Raw genomic sequence first — 24,922 nt, 5'->3', positions numbered from 1 at the left:
TTGCAAATCAAGCAACTAAGGACGGTACCTTTGTCTCTCAAATGAAGTACACCAAGGACTTGTTCAAGAAGTTCAATATGCAAGAACACAAAGGTATGAGTACACCCATGCCTACTAGTGGACATCTTGACTTGACTAAAGATGGTGAACCCGTTGATCAAAAGGTTTACCGCTCTATGATCGGTTCATTATTATGTATATGTGCCTCTCATCCTGATATCATGCTAAGTGTGTGCATGTGTGCACGATATCAAGCAGCCCCCAAAGAATGTCATCTTAAGGCTGTGAAAAGGATAGTGAGATGCTTAATACATACACCAAATTTTGGCATTTGGTATCCTAAGAGGTCTTCTTTTGATCTTGTTGGCTACTCCGATTTGGACTATGCCGGTGACAGGTTGATAGAAACTCCACTTCGGTTACTTGTCAATTTCTTGGTATACCTCTTGTGTCTTGGTCTTCCAAGAAACAAAACTCGGTATCCTTATCCACCGCCGAAGCGAAATACATTGCCGCTGGTTCATGTTGTGCTCAATTACTTTGGATGGCCCAAACTCTTAAATATTATGGGATATATGTGAAACATGATCCTTTGATTTGTGACAATGAAAGTGCTATTAAGATTGCTCACAATCCCGTGCAACATTCTCGCATGAAGCATATTGAAGTCCGTCATCATTTCATTCGAGATCATGTTGCTAAGGGTGATATCAACCTTAAGCATGTTTGTACCAACAAGCAATTGGCGGATATATTCACTAAACCACTTGATGAGAAAGTGTTTTGCAGGTTGAGAGGTGAATTGAACATCATTGATGCTTCAAACTTGGAGTAGGAACTCCATTGGGATACATGCAAGACATGAGCTTATGACTAATCCTTGATATTTCTCTTATGATGATAATCACACATCTTGGATATATTTGCACCCTTGCATGTTATCTAACCCTTGTAGATACTTGGATGAATCTAAATCTATGAGATTGCAACTCACTCACATCTTGAGCAATCTCTACATCACCAAGTCTCTACATTACGATGGTTGAAGACAAGGAAGCTTGAAACCCTTCAAACATATCCTTTGACAATTTATAAATATCATATTTCATGATTGTCATCTTGGATACACAAGTGTTATTCCTTGCAAGGCTAACTCATGTAGGAAGATGAACTTCAATTACAAGTGGTGCTCCCAATGAACTACATCAACATTGAGCATCCCACACAAGTTCAACTACATGATCAAGATCAACACCACCACCCAAGGTATGTCATTCCATCTTAAAGAAGCTTTACCCCAAGTCATGGGTCAAAGCGGCTCAACAAGATGTGAATACATCAAAATGCTTAAACGAAAAATGGCAACCCCATTCTGAGCTTAAACGATGAGTATGACTTATGATCAAGTGTCCTCACTTGACTCCTAAGTCAATATACTCTAACATAGGTGACTTTGTCGCCGACCAATTCTAGATGAAGTTCTCTATTGTTTCTTTGTGCCCTTGCATTTGTCTCTTGCATGCTAGTTCCCCTTTCAAAATAATCTTCATTTAGATTTCTTTTATCTGTTATTTTTCTACATTTCCTACATCCAATTCCTTGCATATCCTTGTGAGATCTTATTTGCCTAGTGAGCTGAGGTTACTAGTGTTCCCTCTGTGATGAACTCGGACACACTGACTTGTCACTTTCGGTCCAACCGATCCAATTCGGTGCCACTGAAGGAAACAACTCGGTGTAACCGATTTCAACACTAAGAAAACTATTCGTCATTTGCATCCAGCACATTTTGTTCCAACTCCACTTGATGATTCTTATCCTCTACCAGCACCTTATTTTTCCCTGCTACTTTGCCATGTGACTCGAGGACCAATCCTATTTTGACTGACACTCAAGAGAAGACCCTTCTTGGAAATTGATGTCAAAGGGGGGGAGAGAGTTCACATCAAAGCTTAATCATATCAAAAGGGGGAAAGAGAGATAAATGTTCACATCAAAGAGAGACCCCAGTTGCTTGGTATTCTAATAGGAGAGAATTACATGTCTTTAGAGGGGAAATACATGTTCATGTTGTTTGTTGTGTTTGCTTTGCTCTGATTTTCTATTCCCTATCTTCTCCCAATATCCCATATAAGATTCAGGGGGAGCAAGACATTTAAGGGAAGGAAATCTTTGAATTCATTGCATATCTTTACCTTTGGGGACATGTCTACACTCAAATAGGGTACCTAGTACTCACTCTATACATGTCATCCCAATCTTGGTACTCTTGTGGTTTGCTGCTCTTGCTCTGTTTAGTAGATGTTTCTGTGTTATCTAACCTTGTTTACTCAGGTTCATCTCTTCCAAAGCTAGCTCAAGACCACAAGGCAAGTATATGCATCACACTCATGTGCATGAGGATCTCTTGCTGATGTACATATTGTTTGCAAGAAGGACTCATGAACATGAAGGTACATTTCTCATATTCACACCATTTTCTCTGATGCATATAGCCAAGATACATGTAACTCATTGCTTGCTCTGTCATGATTATGCACTCACATGATCTTATATTCCATATTTACATGATTGCATACATGTAGGGGGAGCCTATGCATGTTACATGTCCTTCCAAAGCTTTACCTGCCTTTCTCTATATCTTTATCTAAAGCTTTGATGTATGTTGTCATCAATTACCAAAAAGGGGGAGATTGAAAGCACTAGTGCTCTCTGGGTGATTTTGGTAATTAATGCCAACATATCTCTTGTTGGACTAATACTTTTATCAAATATATTTCAGATAAGTCCAACAGTGGAGTGTCATGGACAAGAGGATGTGGAACCCCTTCAAGATGCTAAGGACAAAGGATTGGCTCAAGCTCAAAGCTCAGGACTCTACATTTTCTATTTCAATGATCCAAGATCACATTGAGTCCATAGGAAATCCAATACTATTAAAAGGGATGAGGTGTTCCTTAATGGCTTGCTTGCTCAAAGGGCTTAGTGATATGCTCCAAAGCCCTCGGCTAGTTTCTCATATCCACATATGTCCCAAACCAAAAGTCAAACTCGGCCCCACCGATTTGATCTATCCGGCGCCACCGAGTTCATTTTACATAACCACCGCCAGAAACCCTAATCAATTCGGTCTCACCGATGGTATATTGGTCTCACCGAGATGGGCTTGCAATCTCTCTGTATTCCATTGCAATAGTTTCGGTCTCACCGAAATTATGCAATCGGTCCCACCGAGTTTGCTTGACCAACTCTCTGTTTTGCTTATTACCAAAATCGATCCCACTGAGTTTGTGTAATTGGTCAAACCGAGATGAGGTTTTACCCTAACCCTTGCACATCGGCCCCACCGAGTTGATCATATCGGTCCCACCGAAATGCCTAACAGTCACATTATGAACTGAATGAGTCTGACCGAGTTTTATGATTCGGTCCCACCAAGTTTGGTAAATTGTGTGCAATGGTTAGATTTTGTGTGGAGGCTATATATACCCCTCCACGCTCTCCTCATTCGTGAGGAAAGCCATCAGAACATGCCTACACTTCCAGCATTCATTTTTTGAGAGAGAACCACCTACTCATGTGTTGAGGCCAAGATATTCCAATCCAACCATATGAATCTTGACCTCTAGCCTTCCCCAAGTTGCTTTCCACTCAAATCATCTTTCCACCAAATCCAATCCTATGAGAGAGAGTTGAGTGTTGGGCAGACTATCATTTGAAGCACAAGAGCAAGGAGTTCATCAACAACACACCATCTATTATCTTTTGGAGAGTGGTATCTCCTAGATTGGTTAGGTGTCACTTGGGAGCCTCCGTCAAGATTGTGGAGTTGAACCAAGGAGTTTGTACGGGCAAGGAGATCGCCTACTTCGTGAAGATCTACCCTAGTGAGGCAAGTCCTTCGTGGGCGATGGTCATGGTGGGATAGACAAGGTTGCTTCTTCGTGGACCCTTCATGGGTGGAGCCCTCCATGGACTCATGCAACCATTACCCTTCGTGGGTTGAAGTCTCCATCAACGTGGATGTACGATAGCACCACCTATCGGAACCATGCCAAAAATCTCCATGCCTCCAATTGTGTTTGCACACTCCAATCCCATCCCTTTACTTTCTTGCAAGTTGCATGCTTTACTTTCCGCTGCTCATATACTCTTTGCATGCTTGCTTGATATGTATTGTGAATGCTTAAACTTGTGCTTAAACTCCACCTCAACTTGAAAAACTTAAAAACAACCAACTGTGTGTGTTGAGGGTCTATTCACCCCCCTCTAGACACCTCTTCTCGATCCTTTCACCTGTGTTATCTAACCATGTTTACCCAGGTATATCTTCTTCAAGCTAGCTCAAGACCACAAGGTAAGTATATGCATCACACTCATGTGCATGACGATCTCTTGCTATGGTGCATATTGTTTGCAAGAGAGACTCATGAACATGAAAGTATAATTCTAGTATCTATATCATTTTTTCTGATGCATATAGCCAAGTCACATGTAACTCATTGCTTGCTCTGCACATGTTTATGCATTCTCATACTCTTATGATCTATCATCACATGTTTGCATACGTGTAGGGGGAGAAATGCATGTTGCATGTCCTTCCAAAGCTTTACTTGCTATTTCCTTATATCTTTATCTAAAGCTTTGATGTATGTTGTCATCAATTACCAAAAAGGGGGAGATTGAAAGCACAAGTGCTCCCTGGGTGATTTTGGTAATTCATGACAACATATCTCTTGTTGGACTAATACCTTTACCTAGTGCATTTCAGATAAGATCAACATTGGAGTGGCATGGACATGGACAAGAGGATGTGGAACCCCTTCAAGATGCTAATGACAAGTATTGGCAAAAGCTCAAGACTCTGCATTTTCATTTTAGTGATCCAAGATCACATTGAGTCCATAGGAAAGCCAATACTATTAAAAGGGGATGAGGTGTTGCTTAATGGGTTACTTGCTCAAAATGCTTTGTGATATACTCCAAAACCCTCAGCCACTTTCTCACATCCACAAATGTCCTAAACCTAAATGTCAAACTCGGCCCCACCGATTTGTTCTATGCGGCGCCACCGAGTTTCATCATATTAAGCCACTACCAAACCCTAGTTACTTCGTTCTCACCGATGGGATTTCGGTCTCACTGAGATGGGCTTGCAATATCTCTGTGATCTGGTGCAACACTTTTGGTCTAACCGAGTTGGTGTAGTCGGTCCCACCGAGTTTGCCTGACCAATCCTCAGTTTACTTTTACCAAAATCGGTCTCACCGAGTTTGAGTAATCGGTCTCACCGAGTTTGAGTAATCGGTCAAACCAAGTTGAGGTTTTACCCTATCCCCTACACATCGGTCCCACCGAGTTGACTATATCGGTCCCACCAAAAATTCTGACATTCACATTTTGACCTGAATCGGTCTGACTGAGTTTCACCATTCGGTCTCATCGAGTTTGGGAATCTGTGTGTAACAGTTAGATTTTGTGTGGAGGCCATATATACCCCTCCACCCACTCTTCATCCGTGGAGAGAGCCATCAGAACAAACCTACACTTCCACTACTCATTTTCTGACAGAGAACCACCTACTCATGTGTTGAGGCCAAGATATTCCAATCCTACCTTATGTATCTTGATCTCTGGCCTTCACCAAGTTGCTTTCCACTCAAATAATCTTTCCACCATAGCCAAATCTGTGAGAGAGGGTCGAGTGTTGGGGAGACTATCATTTGAAGCACAAGAGCAAGGAGTTCATCAACAACACACCATCTATTACCTTTTGGAGAGTGGTGTCTCCTAGATTGGTTAGGTGTCACTTGGGAGCCTTCGTCAAGATTGTGGAGTTGAACCAAGGAGTTTGTAAGGGCAAGGAGATCGCCTACTTCGTGAAGATCTACCCTAGTGAGGAAAGTCCTTCATGGGCAATGGCCATGATGGGATAGACAAGGTTGCTTCTTCGTGGACCCTTCGTGGGTGGAGCCCTCCATGGACTCACGCAACCGTTACCCTCCGTGGGTTGAAGTCTCCATCAACGTGGATGTACGATAGCACCACCTATCGGAACCATGCCAAAAATCTCCGTGTCTCCAATTGCGTTTGCACACTCCAATCCCATCCCTTTACTTTCTTGCAAGTTGCATGCTTTACTTTCCGCTGCTCATATACTCTTTGCATGCTTGCTTGAATTGTATTGTGTATGCTTGAAATTGTGTTAATCTATTACCTCAACTTGAAAAACTTAAAAATTGTCAACTTTATTTGTTGAGGGTCTAATCACCCGCCCTCTAGACACCTCTTCTTGATCCTTTCAACAATCTTCTTGCCTCTCACGGCACCATCTTTTGCCTAACCCGCCCTTACACTTCACAGTAGAACAAATGTGCCGAACGCATCCTATGCACTTCATCGACTGTGTCCGTACATAGTTCTTCCACTCCAATGTACCCCCATGGTTCTGGCCTGATGCACTCGCGACCGCCACACTTCTCCTCAACTTTCGATCGTGTCGTCCCCGTTGGAACTATGCCCCCACCAACTTATCTTTGGTTCTCCTCCCTCCTATGATGATCTTCGCATATTTGGGTGTCTCTTTTATCCTAGTATTGCATCCACCACACCACACAAGCTCGCACCATGTTCGCTTGCATGTTTCTTTCTGGGCTACCCTTCCAACAACAAAGATTACCGGTGCTATGATCTTATATCCCACCGCGTGTACACCTCGAGGCACGTGTACTTTCACGAGAATGTATTTCCTTTTCAGCAGGTACCACCATCCGCCGTGTGTTTGGTGGAGCTCCTCGCCACGCCTCCGACATGGCGTGGGTCCCAGTCGCGGCCTTCCCCTGCTACCACCATTGGCAGGCTGACCTCTCCACCTGGTCCAGCCTCGAACGCCCCCTCAAGTGTGGCTCCTTCGGGTGCGGCTGGCCCTGCGGCCCTATGAGATGCCATGGCTGCCCCTTCGGGTGTGGCTCCCTCTGTGGTCCCTTTGGACGCCTCGGGCTCGGTCCCGTCGGCCACCTCTTCAGGTGTTGTGGCTTCGGCTGACAAGCTAGGGATGCCTCCCACCGCCGCAGACTCGGCATCCGGCTCCTCCATGAAGGGCTCGACCTCATCTTCGCCTGTTGTCGTGCTCGTCCCTCTAGCGATCGCAGCGCCACCCCTCGGTATGATGACCCGGGCCCACGCTGGTGTGCACCATCCCAGCACGCGCTATACTTCTGATGATTACATGTGTGGCGCATCAACGTCGACACCATCGCCCATTCCTTCCTCCGCTCGTGCAGCCCTTCATGATCCGCACTGGCTTGCCATGATGCGTGAGGAGTTTGATGTGTTGCAGCGCAACCGCACATGGCATCTTGTTCTGCGGCCTTCCCATGCTAATGTCATAAGTGGCAAATGGGTATTCCGTCACATGACACATCCTGATGGGTCTCTCGAGCGCTACAAGGCTCACTGGGTGGTCTATGGTTTTCGACAGCGCGCCGGCGTGGACTTCACCGACACTTTTGCCCCGGTTGTCAAGCCGGGCATGATCCGTGTTGTTCCCTAGTTGGTCGTCTCTCGTGACAGGCCAGTGCACTAGTTGGACGTCTCCAATGCCTTCCTACACAGTCATCTTGACGAGCAGGTGTTCTACCAGTAGCCCACTGGATTCATCGACGCTACTCATCCGGATCACATATGCTTGATCTCTCGTTCTCTCTATGAGCTTAAGCATGCGCCACGGGCGTGGTACCAGCGCATCGCGGCATTCCGCTAGCAGCTTGGGTTTCGATCAACCCGCTCCGAGGCCTAGTTGTTCGTCTATCATCAGGGCACCGCCAGCGTGTATCTTCTGCTCCTTGTCGACGACATTATATATCCTGACGGCATCATCTACTGCGCTTCTTCAGAAGCTCACTGCTCGCCTTCCTGATTAGTTTGCCCTCAAGGATTTGGGGGCCCAGCATTACTTTCTCGGCATCGAGGTCATCCGGCGCGCCGATGTGTTCTTTCTACATCAGCAAAAGTATGCCCATGAGCTACTTGAGCGAGCTGACATGCTTAACTGCAAGCCCGCTGCCACACCTGTCGACATGAAGACCAAGGTGTCTGCTTTGGAGGGCTCTCTTGCACCTAACGCCACGTTCTATCGCTCCATCGTCGGCGCCTTGAAGTACCTGGCGCTCACATGACCGGATCTGCAGTACGTTGTCCAGCAGGTGTGCTTCCACATGCACTTTGCACGCGACTCCCATTGGACTCTGGTGAAGCGTATTCTTCGGTGTATATGCGGCACTATGACCATGGGACTCACCTTCATGGCTTCTTCCTCCACCGATGTCATTGCCTATTCAGATGCAGACTGGATTGGCTGCCCTGACACTCCTCGCTCTACATCTGGCTACTGTGTCTACATCGGGCCATCGTTGATTTCGTGGTCGTCCAAGCGACAACCCACGGTCTCCCGCTCGAGTGCTGAGGCGTAGTACCGAGCAGTGGGTAACGCCGTTGCTGAGTGCTCTTGGCTTCCTCAGTTGCTCCAGGAGTTGCTTTGTGAGGTCCACAAGGCCACGATTGTCTACTGTGACAACGCCTTTGCTGTCTACCTCTCCGCCAACCCCGTTCGTTATCGATGAACAAAGCACATTGAGCTCGACATTCACTTTGTTTGTGAGCAGGTGGCGCTTGGGCGTATTCGAGTTTTGCATGTCCCTACCGCTCAGCAGTTCGTTGATGTTATGATGAAGGGGCTACCAACATCGACCTTTGAGGAGTTTCGATCCAGTCTCTGTGTCTACAGCGACGCTTCGACTGGGGGAGGGTGTGTCTTGAACATGCATACATGTACAGGACTAGGGCATTGTATTTATTTTGCAGTACCTTCTCTCTCCTCTATATTTGTACAACTTCGGAGACAAGTAGAGGCTGGCATCCCTTGTACCTATTATATGTGCACCGTGTACCTAGTTTATGAATTATTGATGCATGCAATCCTATCTTTCCATCTAATACCCCCGCGGGCAAGGATCGGGATCCAACGCAACCCCATGGCTCTAAGACCACTGGAGACGAGGCGAACCTCCTGCAGCGCCGAAGGGAGGCGGAGGAACCGTAAGCTTTTTAGAGGAGAGGAGGGAGAGGCGGCGGCTGCTGCGTGTAAGTTCCGTGCCTACTAAAGCCAAGTTCGAACTTGGGATGTTGGGGCTACATAGCTCTCGCATCAACCGCAGATAGTAACAGCTAGCCGCCTCGTCCAAACATACATACTATACGTACTACATGGAGTACATAGGATTCGGCGGGCGTGGCTGTCACGCTGTCGGCCGCGCGTTTTAATTTGGCGCATGTGTGCTTTGCCCCTGCATGCATGGGCCGCCTCATCAATCGGACAGCGGTAGCAACCACGTCCGAGACGATATGGATCTCCAACTCACTGCTCTGTTGCGATCGAATGGGGCGTGCCTTTCGGACGCACGTTGTATGTTGGCCGATGGCGTCTCCTGCAGGACAGGAGAGGGGCCCGCGCGCGGCATGCACGTGAAAGCGAGTACGATGCACAATTATGATGTTCTCCGGAGTGCGAGAACGACCAAGGAGTATATGGAAAACGGCCGACGCCGTGCCTGCCTGCGGCGATCTTTCCTCCCGGCCGGCCGCGACAGCGGAGCGTGGAAGCGACGTGACGACCTTGGAGCACAAGGCCCTAATTAATCACGATGTACTTGTCCCTTTGTTTTGTTTGAGATTGATCAAGTACTAGTAGTAGTATGTTGCTCGTAGTAGAATGCTGCGACGTGTATGCATGCAGGTACAGACAAGAGGCAAAACGGCTACGTACCGGACACTGATCCCGGGCCCTCAAAACGTGCCGGTGGGTCCGAATAGGCGCGCACCACGGGCCAAAGGTTGTATATCAACCCAAGTGGGGGGTGGCGTCAACTTGGCCACCAAAAAGAGCTCCAGTGGCAGCGAGGAGAGAGGAGGAGTCATGTGCGATGCCTCCGACGGTTGGGTCGGTCGGTTGCGATGGCAAATTGATTGGCCGCCCCCTACGTCTGCACTGCACGATCCACATATGCATGGCCTAGGGCTTAAATTTTCCCCTTTCTAGTTTCAGTCTCTGGGAGTAGAAAGTGGGAGAGAAATAAATCTTGCCGTGTGAGATACTGCCGTGCCCACATCTTCCCTGTTCGCATGTCGCTCTGTGCGCTTCAATTCACCGCCCGCTATTTCTAGCGTTCGCCTTTTTCTTTTGGCTTTGCTCAGTTGGTCTGGTTTGCTTGTCGACGCTAGCATCAAGGCGCGGAGACACGAAAGCATATGAATGTTTCAAGCAATGTTCCAACTGTAGGTTGAGGCGGCAAGCCCCGGTCAGCAGTGCTGCTTTGCCCAGATGAGACAGCTCAACTGTTAGTAGTAGTACGTCTAGTTTGAGTCTTGTTTAATTAAGTCTGAAGCACATGTATTCAGAATACGCTCTCTTTTTTGAGTCTGAAGCACATGTATTCGGAATTGTTTAATTAAGTCTGAAGCACATTAATTAGGGCTTGCACGACACAATTCTGAATACATGTGCACGACACAAAGAACAAACCCAAGATATATGCTCTCCTTTTTTTACGAAAATGGATTGGATCCTTGTTTAATTAAGGACTTTGATAAACAGCACCTCGGGTTTTTAAGTATAGCAATACAAACATAGAACAAATTGTCTCCAGGATGACATTTTTCTTTAGCAAACATGGCGAATCTGCCATATTCAATTGTTTTGCCAGGATTTGTCGTGCTTGCTAAAGCAAATTGCATCCTCATAACAATATTGTCATAAAAACATTTATTTTGCCATGCTTAAAAATCGGACGCTCATTTTTTAACATTTCATTTAATTAACAACACCATTAGAAGTTCGATACAAAACGCCACACACACACACACACACACCCAACATTCAAAGCATCCACGATGCTAGCCAACGGCAATCCTTGACGGACATCCGCTCTGAGTCCATGAAACTAACGCTAAGCATTGTATTTATAGGGGTGTCTGAACATTCATAGCAAATTGAAACTAACGCTAAGCATTGTATTTATAGGGGTGTCCGAACATTCATACTAAATTCAAAAGTAATTGGGTCATAAAACATTAAACATATAATTGAAAACATTCAAATTTTACACAAAACTTACCTACTCTAAACTACTTCCTCCGTTCACAAATATAAGATGTTTTTCTAGGATCGAATGTATATAGACACGTTTTAGAGACCACTTATTTCAGTCTGTACGTATGGCACCCCGACTCGGAGCAACCGGTTTACCTTGCATTGCCAGTCCAAAGATCATGTTTTCTCGCAACACGCAACAACTTGGTGCAGAAAACAATCGATTTATTGATCTCTTGCGGATACATAGGTTCAGATATTACATGACAGTCGAGGCCAAGCAGCCCACACGGCGCGGCTGGACTTATGTACATTATTTAGTACACATCTCAGGGGGTCGACGATAAGGGAAACTCCTACAAGGCGGCGGAACGACAAAGTAGCGGGACTCCTTTCCACAAGGACACTGCTGGGACACGGCATAGAACGCGACGAACCGATCAAGATCAACTTCTTGTACGGCTTCTCCTGCATCTGGCATGACACGTCAGGTGAGTACTTTGAATGTACTCGCAAGCTCACATCAAACAAAGCAAATACGACAAACAATAACAAGGCATTTAACAAGTTAATGCATTAGCATGAACATGATACTATCTTCCATGGAGTGTATGTGGATCATGATCACGGTCCTTCGGACCAACTTACCGTCTCTGGTTACCTCGTAACCACCATCAACATCTTACCATCATGATCATCACTCGATCACATTGAAACCAACCATAGTGATCCTCACAAGATCACCAACTTCTGCAAGTGCCATCTTGGTGTTATTAAGTGTGCAGGTTATTTCTTTCTGTTGACCCACAGTGTAATCTACTACAAACTGTGTCCATATACGAGGACGCGACTATCGATAGATTATACACTCTATAGAGGTTAGTACTCTGTACCCACACCACGGAGCTCATGGCCTCGTGCTCCCATTCGGGTGGACCAACGACATTCCGACAAAATCAATCTATTGCATGACACTCTCTCGGCCAACTGCTGATATCCACCTCCTTTGTGGTTGGCCACCGTCGTGGCAAAAAATAAAACAAACTTGTCCCAAGCGGGGACATCAGTACCATACAACTCGGGCACACAAGGTTATGCCTGCTACCGGGCCAGGGTAGCGCAAGCGCATAACCTTCCCTAGTTGGAGGCACCGGCGAGAGGCATAACAGTAGACCGAATTAGGGCCTCCGCATCCAGGCAATTGTGGTTGTACTAGTGAGCTCGATTCAGTGGCACCATGACTCGATCAACAATTGTTCAAGTTGAATTAACACCAGATTTAACTTGGATGAATATGATTCAAGCCATAGTTTGAAATGAGGTACATGGGGTCATGATAATAGGAATATAAGTAATGAATGCATTACACTTCAATAAGAGCATATGACATGATCTGTACTGCACACAATAACAAAATTCCATATCCTCTACTTCATAATAACAATATAGCATGTAATAGCTCTAATGCAACAAGTTTTATATAGTAAAACATTTTAATAATGAAGCATATAATGAATTTAATTCAAATAAAACCATTGCCATTGTAATGCCATCCTTGCATATGAATGTTGTGGCTTGCCTTAGTTCAGAGGAGTGTCACAATACTCCTGGTCTTCTCCAACACAACTAGGGCCTTCTGAAAATAATTTAAATGCAAAAAGAAAATATTACATAAAGCAATTTATTGACCCAGAAATTCTACACAGCAAGGAAAATTCTCAAACTTTGCAAACAGAAACTTTACCTCGAGACAAAACTAATGCAAAAGGTTTCAACTCATTTGGACTTATAGCTGGTCAAATTTTTGGTCAAATTTGCATTTAAATTGAATTAAACAGAAATTCAAAAGAGGGCCACGTCGAAGGCATATTTTGCAAATGCGCCTCCACTAGAAAAATAATTCAGGCGAGAGAGAGAAGCTGACAGGTGGGGTCTGCTGTCAGGGTTAGAGAGAGAGAGATAAAGAGAGAGAGAGAGGGGGAAATAGAGCACGACAGCTCTATCGCCGGTGGTTCTCCGGCAAGGAGGCCACAGCGGTCGCCAGCTAGGGTTGGGATGGGTTCAGCACATCATGGGGATCACGTACGTACACGGAGTGTAAGTAGAGGTGTATAGACGGAGACATGGGCTTCATCTCGAGAGATGGTGGGCGGCATATCTCATCGGAGCTAGAGGCTCTGGCGCTAGTCCGGTGAACCAACTGCACCAGTGCACTCAGGAAACCACCACGAACTCGAGTGTGGCTGTGGGAGAGGAAGAATGTGGCGGAGCGAGTGGAGGGCCATGGGGGATGTGTGGCCAACGCCAGAGAAGATCGGCGGCAGTAGGCACTCCTAGCCTTGCCCCGCTTACAGACAATCAACTTGTGGCTAGTGTGAGCGAATGTGATGGCTAGAATGGCTCGGGAGGGGTTGTATATATAGACGGTGAGGTGACCGAGCTCTGTGCTCCGCCATGGAGGAGTTTCCGATGAAATCAGGAGGAGAGAGGCTCGGGATCGACTTGGAGAGTAAGTAGAGGAGCGCGGAGAAGCTATGCGTGCACGCGGACAAAGTGCAGCGCACTAAGTGGGGCAGGAACCGCACTCACGCTCACTGTTCCGAACGGTAGCGCCGCATCCACATCCGGCATGCTGTCTGCCAGCGTCGAACAGGACTAGGGTGAGGATAGGTGGACGCAAGGGAGGTTGCTGAGTGGCGAGGGCATGTTGTGGTGGCACGAGGAGGAAGAACGGGCATCGGCCGAGGGCCCCGACGTCCAGAATGCGCGCTCTGCATGTTGAAGACGTCCTACCAGCATGGTCACCACATGCACTGGCATACGCGGTGCTTTTGGAAAGCGTAGACTGTGTCTAGGGTGGGGTCATTTCAACGCGGTGTCGTGTTGTGCTCCTGGTTTGCCACCAAGCTCATTGGAAAAGACATGAGGTTGCTGCAAAGTTTCTTACAAAAACTTGGACAAGAAGATGTGCTCAAATTAATTGGAGAATAAGGCTAAAATACAGAGTTTAAGCATCTCTTAGGAAGGTAGTTAAGTGGTAAAATTTCAGTTTCAGAAGATCAAGGAAAAATATACTTGCTTCACAAACTGCCATTTCTGACCAGAAGCAAAAACATTTCCCCTAGCTGAAAATTTACAAAGGACAATGGAATTTTTTCACATGGGAAGGTGAGCCATGTTCAAAAGAATATTTGGGAATTTTCTTAGAATTTATTGAGCAAGAAAAATGAGGGTTGCTTCATAGCATAAAGGGCAAATATTCATTTTCACGAAGAAAATGGATATATTGCCATAAAAGAAAATTATGGCATGTCAAGATTGTGAGAGAGATGAGATTTTGAGAGGGATTTAGGGTAGTAGGCTTCAGTTGGGAGAAAATAAAAAAAATCCCAAGTGCTAAGTCCAAAAGAATTGACAGAAAAACCCATTTGCCAAAATAAATATTCAATAAATCGAAATAAAAAGAAAATAGGGCAAAATCCAGGGTGTCACAAACCTACCCACCCTCCTAGGATGAATCTCGTCCTTGAGATTCGGTTGCTCAGGAAACAAATATGGGTATGCAGTCCTGAAGAAATCTTCTCTTTCCCAGGTGGCCTCATCCTCGGTGTGATGCTCCCATTGCACCATATAAAACTTTATAGCCTTGTTGCGGGTGACTCTGTCCATCTCATCCAAGATTCTCAGGGGTTTCTCCTCACAGGTCAAATCTTTAGCGAGCTCTAACTCTGCCATGTTTGTCTGTTTTGCGGGCGGTGAGATGCACTTCCGTAGCTGAGACACATGGAAGACATCGTGAACCTCGGATAACTCTGGAGGTAGCTCTAATTGATAAGCCACTTTAACAACTCTTTTCATAACTGGGAACAGACTAATGTACCTTGGTGCGAGCTTTCCCCGAGTATGAAACCTCTTAATTCCTTTCATCGGTGTAACTCGGAGATAGGCATATTCTCCTGGCTCAAAACTAATCTGTCTATGCTTTGGATCATAGTAGCTCTTTTGACGAGATTTTGCTACTTGCAACCTGTCCTAAATTTCCTTAACTTGTTGTTCTGCTTCCATCATGAAATCAGTTCCAAAGATTCTATTGTCTCCAGTCTGAGACCAGCTCAGGTGTGTGTGTGACATTTGCATCTATGTAGAGCTTCAAATGGTTACATCTTGAGACTGGTTTGATATCCATCGTTGTAGAAGAACTCAACATAAGGCAGACTGTCTTCCCATTTGGGTCCATAAGCAAGAGCGCATGCCCAAAGCATGTCTTCCAAGATTTAATTAACCCATTCTGTCTGTGGATGGTAAGCAGTGCTATGATTTAAAGCGATCCCTAAGGCTTGGTGAAGACATAGCTAGAATGTAGAGGTAAACAATGATCCTCGGTCTAAAGTGATGGTCCTGGGTACTCCATGCAGACTGACAATCCTGGATACATAGAGTTGAGCGAGTAGATCTGCACGGTAGGTGATCCTTATTGGAGTAAAGTGAGCCACTTACGTAAGCATGTCGACCACAACCCATATAGCGTTGTTTCCTCGTGGTGTCTTTGGCAATCCTAGGATGAAGTCCATACAAATTTCATCCCATTTCCATTGTGGAACTGACAAGGGTTGCAGTAGACCGGCGGGTTTCTTATGTTCAGCCTTTACTTTGTTTCATATATCACAGCAGGCGACATAATAAGCCATGTCTTTCTTCATAACATCCCGCCAGAATGTTTGCTTTAGATCTTGATACATCTTAGTGCCTCCGGGATGAATAGAGTATGCGGATTCATGAGCTTCCTTCAATATCTGCTGCTTTAGGTCCCCATGAGTAGGTACATAGACTCGCTTCCAAAATCGGAGTGCACCCATCTATGTGGAAGTCTTGTGTCTTCCCTTCTCGCACTCGGCCGATTACCTTGAGTAAAAATGGATCCTCAATCTGAGCCTTGCGGATCTCGTCTTCCAAGGTAGGAGTGATTTACAAAGTAGCTGCGCATGTGGCATCACAAATGACCATATTTAGCTGAGATATCTCTTCTTGAAGTGCTGGATGCAAGGACTCAATTAGTGAGTTTGATGTGGCCGGTTTGTGACTCAGAGCGTCAACGACCACATTAGCTTTTCCCAAATGATAGTTGATGCCAAGATCATAGTCTTTGACCAATTCAAGCCATCTTGTTTGTCGGAGATTCAAGTCATGTTGAGTGAATATGTACTTGAGACTCTTGTGGTCGGCGTAGATCGAATATCTCTTCCCAATAATATAATGCCTCCAAATCTTCAAGGCATGTACCACTGTAGCCATTCCCAAGTCATGTATAGGATAGTTTTCCTCATGTGGACGTAGTTGTCTGGATACATAAGCCATGATCTTTCCATCTTGCATGAGTACACACCCAGTGCCACGCCTGGATGAATCATAATAGATGTCAAAGATTCGATAAATGTCTTGTAGCATCAACACTGGAGCGATGGTCAAACGAGTCTTCAGCTCATTGAAACTGTTCTCACATGTTGGTGACCATATAAACTTCTGATTTTTTTGAGCAATTCCATCATTGGCTTGGCAATCTTTGAGAAGCATTCAATGAATTGACGGTAATAGCCTGCTAGACCCAAGAAACATTTGATTTCTAACACTATAACGGATGCCTCCAATTTTAATTCTTCGGTCACCTTTCGTGGGTCCATGGCCACTCCTTGAGAGGATAGTGTGCCCATTGAATCTCACTTTCTTGAGCCAAAATTCACATTTGCTAAATTTGGTGTAAAGTTCATGGTCTCGTAGTCGTTGCAACACTACACGGAGATGTTTTTTATGCTCCTCTTCGCCTTTGTAATATATGAGTATCATTAATGAACACCACCACAAACTTGTCCAAGGAGTCAATGAACACCTTGCTCATCATATGCATTGTAACATCCCAATTTTCAATTTGGATGTTATACATAGAACATAATATGCATATCATATTTTATTTTGCATTTTGGTTGTGATCCTAGAAATCTTAAGCAACTCAAGGACCCAAGGATAGAGTTCGAGGTTTCACAAATTTCATCCTTGAAGTTCTTCAAATTTGAAACGAGGGTCAATTTGATTTTAATAATTTTCTCTCCAATTATTTCCAATAATAAAAATAAATGAGAGAAGATAATATCACTTCTTCAACAGAAGAGAAATATTGGAGAAAGAATTTTAAAATCAAATTCTTATCTTATTTGTCTTTTATTTGCTATTTTATTTGAATTAAAAAAATTTGCATTTTAGTCCAGAAAAATGTTCATATTGTCCTAAATATTAGGTTTGGACGGTAAAAATTGTTTCTGGAATATTTAGATTTTTTTATATTTATTTAGGATTTTTATCTGCGGCGAAATTTATTTAAAAAAAGAGTCGGGCGAATTGGGCTGAAGCCAAGCCGGCCCGTTAGGCCGCCGCCTTCCCCGCGTCGCGCCGTCACCATGCCGGACTCCTAGGAGTCTGAGTCGTCGCCGCCGGCCGACTTGGAGGCCAAGTCGGAGCCGAGCCCCCCCCTGAGGCTTTAAATACCTCCGCCGCCGCCCCTCTCGCCTCCCCACCGAAGCCGCCGTCGACCACAGCTCCACCGCCGCCCGCGCCACCGCAACTCCGCCGCTGCCGCTAGCGTCGCCTCATCCTTGCCGCCGCCGCTGCTAGCCGCTACTGCCACCCCGCGCTGTGCCACCGCCGCACCCCGTCGTCCGCCCCACTGCGTCGTCGCCCGCGCCGCCACCGCCGCCGTTTTTTTGAGAACCGGTAAATTCGCCGAAACTGTTGGGGAACGCGGTAATTTCAAAAAATTTCCTACGATCACGCAAGATCTATCTATGTGATGCATAGCAACGAGAGGGGAGAGTGTGTCCACGTACCCCCGGAGGTCGAAAGCGGAAGCGTTATGACAACGCGGCTGATGTAGTCGTACGTCTTCATGATCCGAGCGATCCAAGTACCAAACGTACAGCACCTCCGCGTTTAGCACACATTCAGCTCGATGACGTCCCTCGTACTCTTGATCCAGTTGAGGCCGAGGGTGAGTTCCGTCAGCACGACAGGGTGGCGACGGTGATGATGATGCTACCGGCGCAGGGCTTGGCCTAAGCTCCGCAACAGTATGATCGAGGTGTGTAACTGTGGAGGGGGGCACTGCACACGGCTAAAAGATCAACTTGTGTTGTCTGTCGTGTCTTTGGGTGCCCCATCCCCACATATATGAAGGAGGGAGGGAGGAGGAGGCCGGCCAAGAGGGGGCGCGCCTAGGAGGGGGATCCTGCTCCAAGTAGGTTTGGCTCCCCCCTTTCCTATTCCTATTAGGAGAAGGAGGATGTCACAGCCCTAGAATACCTGAGTGAAATAGTTGCAACTGCACTCGTGCATCATGTTTAAATTTCATGAAACTTGAAATGGGGATTGTCGAAACCCCAGCAGCAAATGGAATTCAACCAGGTTCAAACTTAAATCTTTTCAATGATCCCAAACTGCCTTTAGAAATGTTCATCATTTTTGAATTGGTCCAGCACCTCTGACAGAAATGATGCACATATTTTTAGGCCATTCTGGATTTTTGAATTAATTCATATTGTATTTGCATTTGGGCATTTAAAAACTATAAAATATTTTAAATGCTCAAATAATCATAAACTTAAATGTTTGCTGTTGGATATTTTCCAAACAATGGGCTTGAGCAAGTTTCATGATTTTTGGGATAGCATTAGTATTTTTAATAAATCCCTAAAGATTACAGAGAAATAGAAAACAAAACAATTAAAAGAGAGAGAGTGAACTACCTGGGCCAACTTACGTGGCCTTCCAGCCCACCTGGTGGCCCACCTGCCGGCCCAGCCCAGCCACCGCTCCAGTGAGCTGCTTGGCTTGGCCAGGCAGGCAAGCAGCTGCTCGACGGTGAGCACAGCATGCGTGCCACACAGCTGCCCGCCGCCTCGCCGCTCCCGTCATCGAGCTATCGACGTGGGACAAAACCTCTCTCTCTCCCCGACCTCGCAGACACTCGCCCTCCCCTCTGGCTCCTCTCCCTGCCCTCCCCGATGTCGCCCGAGACGTCACCGTCTCCGCCGCTCGCCGCAGCCGCGTCCAACGCCGTCCCCGCACACTCTCACCGTGTCCGGATGGTTCGTCGTCGTCGACTACGTCGACTAGCCAAGCCGCACGACACCGGAGCCCCTGCATCATCCCCGCCGTCGTCGTCTTCAACCTCGGGCCGCCCCAGATCGCCGTCACCGTTCCGACCGCACCGATCCTTCCCCGAGCACGCTGACCATCCCTGCGGCTTCTCTGTGAGCTGCTGAACCTCCCCGTGCTTTCTGTTTCGCCCCTAGAATACCGTAGATGCCGCGTCTCTTGTGCCCGAACGCGCCGCCGCCTGACCACGTCGCCGGCACTGCTCCGGTGACCATTTGGTCACGGGCTTGTGCCCGTCACACTCCTCGCGCCTCGTAGAGGCTGTAGGTGCTAGCGCCACACCGCCTAGGCCACTGCAGCCACGTGCACGAGCTGGCCCGAGCTTCGGCCTCCGCCAAACTCGTCGCCGACGATGCTCCGGCCACTTCCCGGCCAAGCCATCACCACGGCTGGATGCGGGCGAGCACCAGCTGCCCGTAGCTGCTCTTCGCGTAGCAAATGGAGCCCTGTGGGCAAATCCCGCAGCACGCCGCCGCGTCTGGCCTCGCCGGCGGCTAAACGCTGTCAGGCTTTAACCCGCTGACCGGCAGGTTTGACCGTTGACGTTGACTGGGTGGGCCCAAGTTGACCCCCCTGAGTCAATGACAAGTGGCCCCCCTGCTAACTAACCAGATTAGTTTAACTAAAATTAGTTAGTTTAATTAATTGCTGACACGTGGGACCCACTGGTTAGTTTGACCTGGACGTCCCCGTTGACCTCTGACGTCACCCTGACGCAGTGCTGACGCAATAAACCCTTTTCTGGATTTTAACTAAATCTAAACGATTTATTTATTTCAGAAAATAGCTAAAACTTCTAAAAATCATAGTAATTCAACCGTGACTCCAAATCAAACAAATTATATATGAAAAATTATCAGAAAAATTCAAGGAATACATCTGTAGCATTTTCATGCATGTTTGAACAATTTTTGTCCTCTGTTTTGGACAAAACAAATAAAGGGCATTTAAATAATCATATATGGAGTTGGAATTTGAATCATGTATTCAAACCAACTTCATTTAAATCATAGCTAGGTGCATTAGCTCAAATCACAGCATATTGCCATGTCATGATCATGCATCATATTGTGGAATTGCATTGATTGTGTTCTTTCTCAGTTGCCGGTGTTTGTCCCCTCTCGATAGACGTGGTTCCGACGACGAGTTCGATGACACCGATGAAGAACTATATTATCTTCAGAAGTGCCAGGCAAGCAAAACCCCCTTGTTCATTCCGATACAAACCCACTCTCTCGCTCTTGCTCTCTTTTACTGCATTAGGACAACATCGATTCAACTGTTACTTGCTGCGGTAGTTGAATCCCTTATCCTCTGCATGACCTGTCATTGCCACAGTAAATAGATGAAACCCACTAGCATGAGTAGGAGTTGTTTGAGCCTTGATGTGCCTACTCATTCATGCTTGTTTGTCATGCCTGCTACTGCTTAGAGTTGCGTCAGGTCTGATTCATCGGGGATGAATCAGAGGTGTGTGAACATGTCCTATTGTGTGCGAGCTAAGTGTGTGAACACGATTTGGTAAAGGTAGCGGTGAGAGGCCATGTAGGAGTACATGGTGGGTTGTCTCATTGAAGCCATCCTTAGGAACTGAGTTCTGTGTTTGTGATCCATCACTCAGCAACTACCATGCATTGGGCCCTGAAATATGACCCCGCTCGACTTCTTAATCACCCTTGTCCTCTGTCCAGGTGTTGCAAGTAGTTTCTGGTGTTTGTAGTATGCTGGAGGCCATGCGCACCGCTGACCGGAGGGGTGGGCTGTGATGCGGTAGGCACGTGGCACGGTGTACCGGGCGCCCGTTTGGTGTCTCGGGAACCCTGCACACATTGTTTGGGGCTGTGAGCAAAACTCCGGCTGGATCTCCTCGTGGATGGAACCCGAATAGGCGATAAACCTGGATTAGAGACTTGAGTGTTTAGGTAGGTCGTGGTCTACACCCACGTCGGCTTTCGTTTGAAGTCTGCCGAGCACATGTCATGTGCAGACGCTAAGTGGTGGAAACATGTATGAAGAAGTACACCCCTGCAGGGTTAACATCATCTATTCGAATAGCCGTGTCCGCGGTAAAGGACTTCTGGGTTGCCTATAACAGTTCATAGACAAGTGAAAGTGGATACTCTAAAATACGCAAGATAAGCGTGAGTGCTATGGATGGCGTCCTCGTAGGGAGACGGGAGCGGATCCATAGTGGTGTATTGATATGGTGAATATGTGGACTCGTGTGCGCCACCTCAAAAGAGTTACTTGCAGTCGTAGTTCAGGATAGCCACCGATTCAAAGCTGGCTTGCTGCAGTTAAACCCCACCATCCCCTTTGTTGATAATGATGCATATGTAGTTAGTTCTGATGTAAGTCTTGCTGGGTACATTTGTACTCACGTTTGCCTATTTTATGTTTTTGCAGAGAGACTTCGGTCTCGTTAGTAGTTCCGCGTGGACTTCGATGTTTAGCTTGATACCTCAGCTACGATCTTGAGCCCTCGGCAGGATCTGGTAGATAGTCAGGCTTTCAAGCCTTTTTCATTTGTAGATGTCTGTACTCGGACATGTTAAGCTTCCGCATGTGCTTTGATTTGTATGCTCTGAATGTTGGGTCATGTGACCTATGTTTGTAATATCTAGCTCCTCGGAGCCTATTGAATAAATACTTGAGTCGTAGAGTCATGTTGTGATGCCATGTTGTATTTGCACATATCGAGCATATTGTGTGTATGTTATTGAAATGCTTGGTATGTGTGGGATCTGACTATCTAGTTGTTTATCCTTAGTAGCCTCTCTTACCGAGAAATGTCTCCTAGTGCTTCCACTGAGCCATGGTAGCTTGCTACTGCTCTGGAACACTTAGGCTGGCCGGCATGTGTCCTTCTTCGTTCCTGTGTCTGTCCCTTCGGGGAAATGTCACACGATGAATACGGGAGTCCTATTAGCCTGCTACAGCCTGGTTACCGGAGTCCTGCTAGCCCAGTGCTACAGCCTGGATTCACTCGCTGATGACCGACACGTTTGATGTTGGGTCATGGATGCCTGTCCCTATAAGTTTGTGCCACTTTGGGTTTACGACTAGCCATGTCAGCCCGGGCTCCTTATCATATGGATGCTAGTGACACTATCATATACGTGTGCCAAAAGGCGCAAACGGTCCCGGGCAAAGGTAAGGCGACACCCGTGGGAATACCGTGCGTGAGGCCCCAAAGTGATATGAGGTGTTACATGCTAGATCGATGTGGCATTGAGTCGGGGTCCTGAGAGCTTTGGTATCAGAGCCTGACTGCCTGTAGGATTACCAAGCCAAACCGGTCGAAGTTGTGTCTAGAAATGCTTTAGTTATGTAAGGGAATTGATTGTGGAAGGGAATGTAAGGCTCTTTTTACTCCTTATACCTCATGGTCTTCTGATCTGAGTAATCCTCTTCTCTTCTATGGGGATTAAGAACTAGGCCTTCTCATCTATCTATCAGGATGACGTGTTACTAATCCATAGACTTATAGAATTGATAGTTTCAAATCTCAGTTCAGCTTTTACTACTTCTATATGTTCATAGCTAGTCTCAGAACCTTGCTTTTGTGATGTTGAGTGGTTATGCCACCATTTCTGCAGGATATCTCAAATCTTTTTAAGCATTTATAGCCGTTATGCTGTCCGAGTCATCCCAGGTTTCTAAATAGTCTGATGCATTTGCAAATCCTTTCTTTCCGTTCCCGATGTCCTTTATGGTCAGAATAAGCACACTAACCGGTGCGTTGAGGTAATTTATTGCCTTGACATATATGTTGGAGCTATTATTATGACCCTAGGTGTTTTAGGGAGTCACCTAGTAATCTAGCAATGTGTAGTGTTCCCAGTGTGAAGATTCTGGCCATCATTCTCGAAAGCATCTCGTGATGCTACTTAGGAGTAGGTATTCTATTCCTGGGTTCTTGAACCCGAGATTCACCCTACTTACTTCATGTTGATAGTGTTTGCTCATTCCTTTAGGTTATTAGTAACCTTTGCATTAGTCCTCGAGGTTCATGGTATTTCCTTCTTCCAAATACTATGACCCGCTTATGGCAGAAGTTCCTTGCTGAACTGAAAGATCACAATCAGAGTACTCTTGAGGAGTTCTCCATTTATATTGTGACTCTGCCAGTCCTACCTTCTCCGCATGGGTTATCCGGAAGAAAAATGTTGAGCTTTGCTTGACATACTAATCTGTGCATCCACAGCTCAGAAAATCGTATGTTCTTTTGGGTTGTCCCTCTTTAGTTGTATACTGACCCCCGTCTATCAATTGATAGTCAGGAATAGTTGTGCACCCATGTTCATCGATGCCTATTATTCTTGTGGTCCGTCAAGCCATTCTATTCCAGAATGACTAGGAGAAACGAACTCCAGTACCTTGTCCATTTCTAGGATTGGGTCAAAGCAGTCGTACTCTGCAGATCAATTGCTAATCCAGCTTTTGTTCTGTTCTACCCTGAAGTATTACCATCTTTTTATCACGAATATCATAGGAATTGCACACCATCCTATGAACTCTTGGTACAGCGATACTTCTCGCCATCATTATTCATTTCTCGGTTTCCATGTTGCTACAACCGGAATACCGATAGGTGAACTATGATGTGTGAAATCAATACTCCTAGCAACCATGTTGCTTGGTAGTTAATGGACAATATTCTCATTCTTAGTGTGTTGGTTTGAATCATCATCCTAAGATTGATCGTGCTACCTAGTCCTTATTTCTGGTGCACTCTTCAATCAATAGTTAGGATTATTTAGTCCCTTGCATATTTGATCATATTGTCTTGCCCTGAAAAGCAAGATTGTTCTCGAGCTTAGTAAAATACCGGTGGTTCGTGATTTTCCGAATATCTTCTCGGAAGTATCACCAGGTTGTCACCTGACCACTATGTTGAGTTCGTGATCAAGTTGGTTTCTTATAAACCATCCCCTTCTCCAAGAATCTGTGTTGGATACCCCTGAGCTAGTTGGTTAAGCTAAACAACAACTTGGAGAGTTGGAAGATAAAAGCTCACCTGACTTAGTTCATCTCCAAGGGATATCCTTGTGTGTGTTTGTTGAAGAAAGGTAATATCTTCATTGATTGATCCTCGTGATCAGTTGTTGGACTTATTATCTTGCCAAAACTTTGATTTGAGTATGGGCTATCCTCAAATCAAGTCAGAACCAACAATGTTCGTAATGTTGTCTTACTCGTGGATTTTCCTCGAGCATACACCATTACATCTTCTGGTCTGACCAATGCTATCACCGTGTTCACATGATGGTGGAAGTCCAGTGATATGGAAATTCCGATGAGTTGCTGTTGAGCCCATCAGCAACATCTGTCTCCCCCATGATCCATGTGGAACATTAAAGCTAGCATTGGAAACTTTTGTAAGCATTATCTTCGTGCCTGTTCATGAAGAATATGTTGGATGAAAGAAGTGGCTTCCTGTAGTTCATGTGCATTTGAAGCAAGTTGCCGCCGTGAATTCGAGAAAGTTCATTTTTGCTTCCTCGGGTACCATCCCAAGTCAGTCATGCATGTGCGAAGTATGCTATGGTTTAACAGGCTCGCAACCTTCAT

This window comes from Triticum aestivum, chromosome 4B, assembly GCF_018294505.1.
Source record: "Triticum aestivum cultivar Chinese Spring chromosome 4B, IWGSC CS RefSeq v2.1, whole genome shotgun sequence".
Taxonomy (NCBI): domain Eukaryota; kingdom Viridiplantae; phylum Streptophyta; class Magnoliopsida; order Poales; family Poaceae; genus Triticum; species Triticum aestivum.
Note: the sequence above shows the minus strand (reverse complement) of the source record.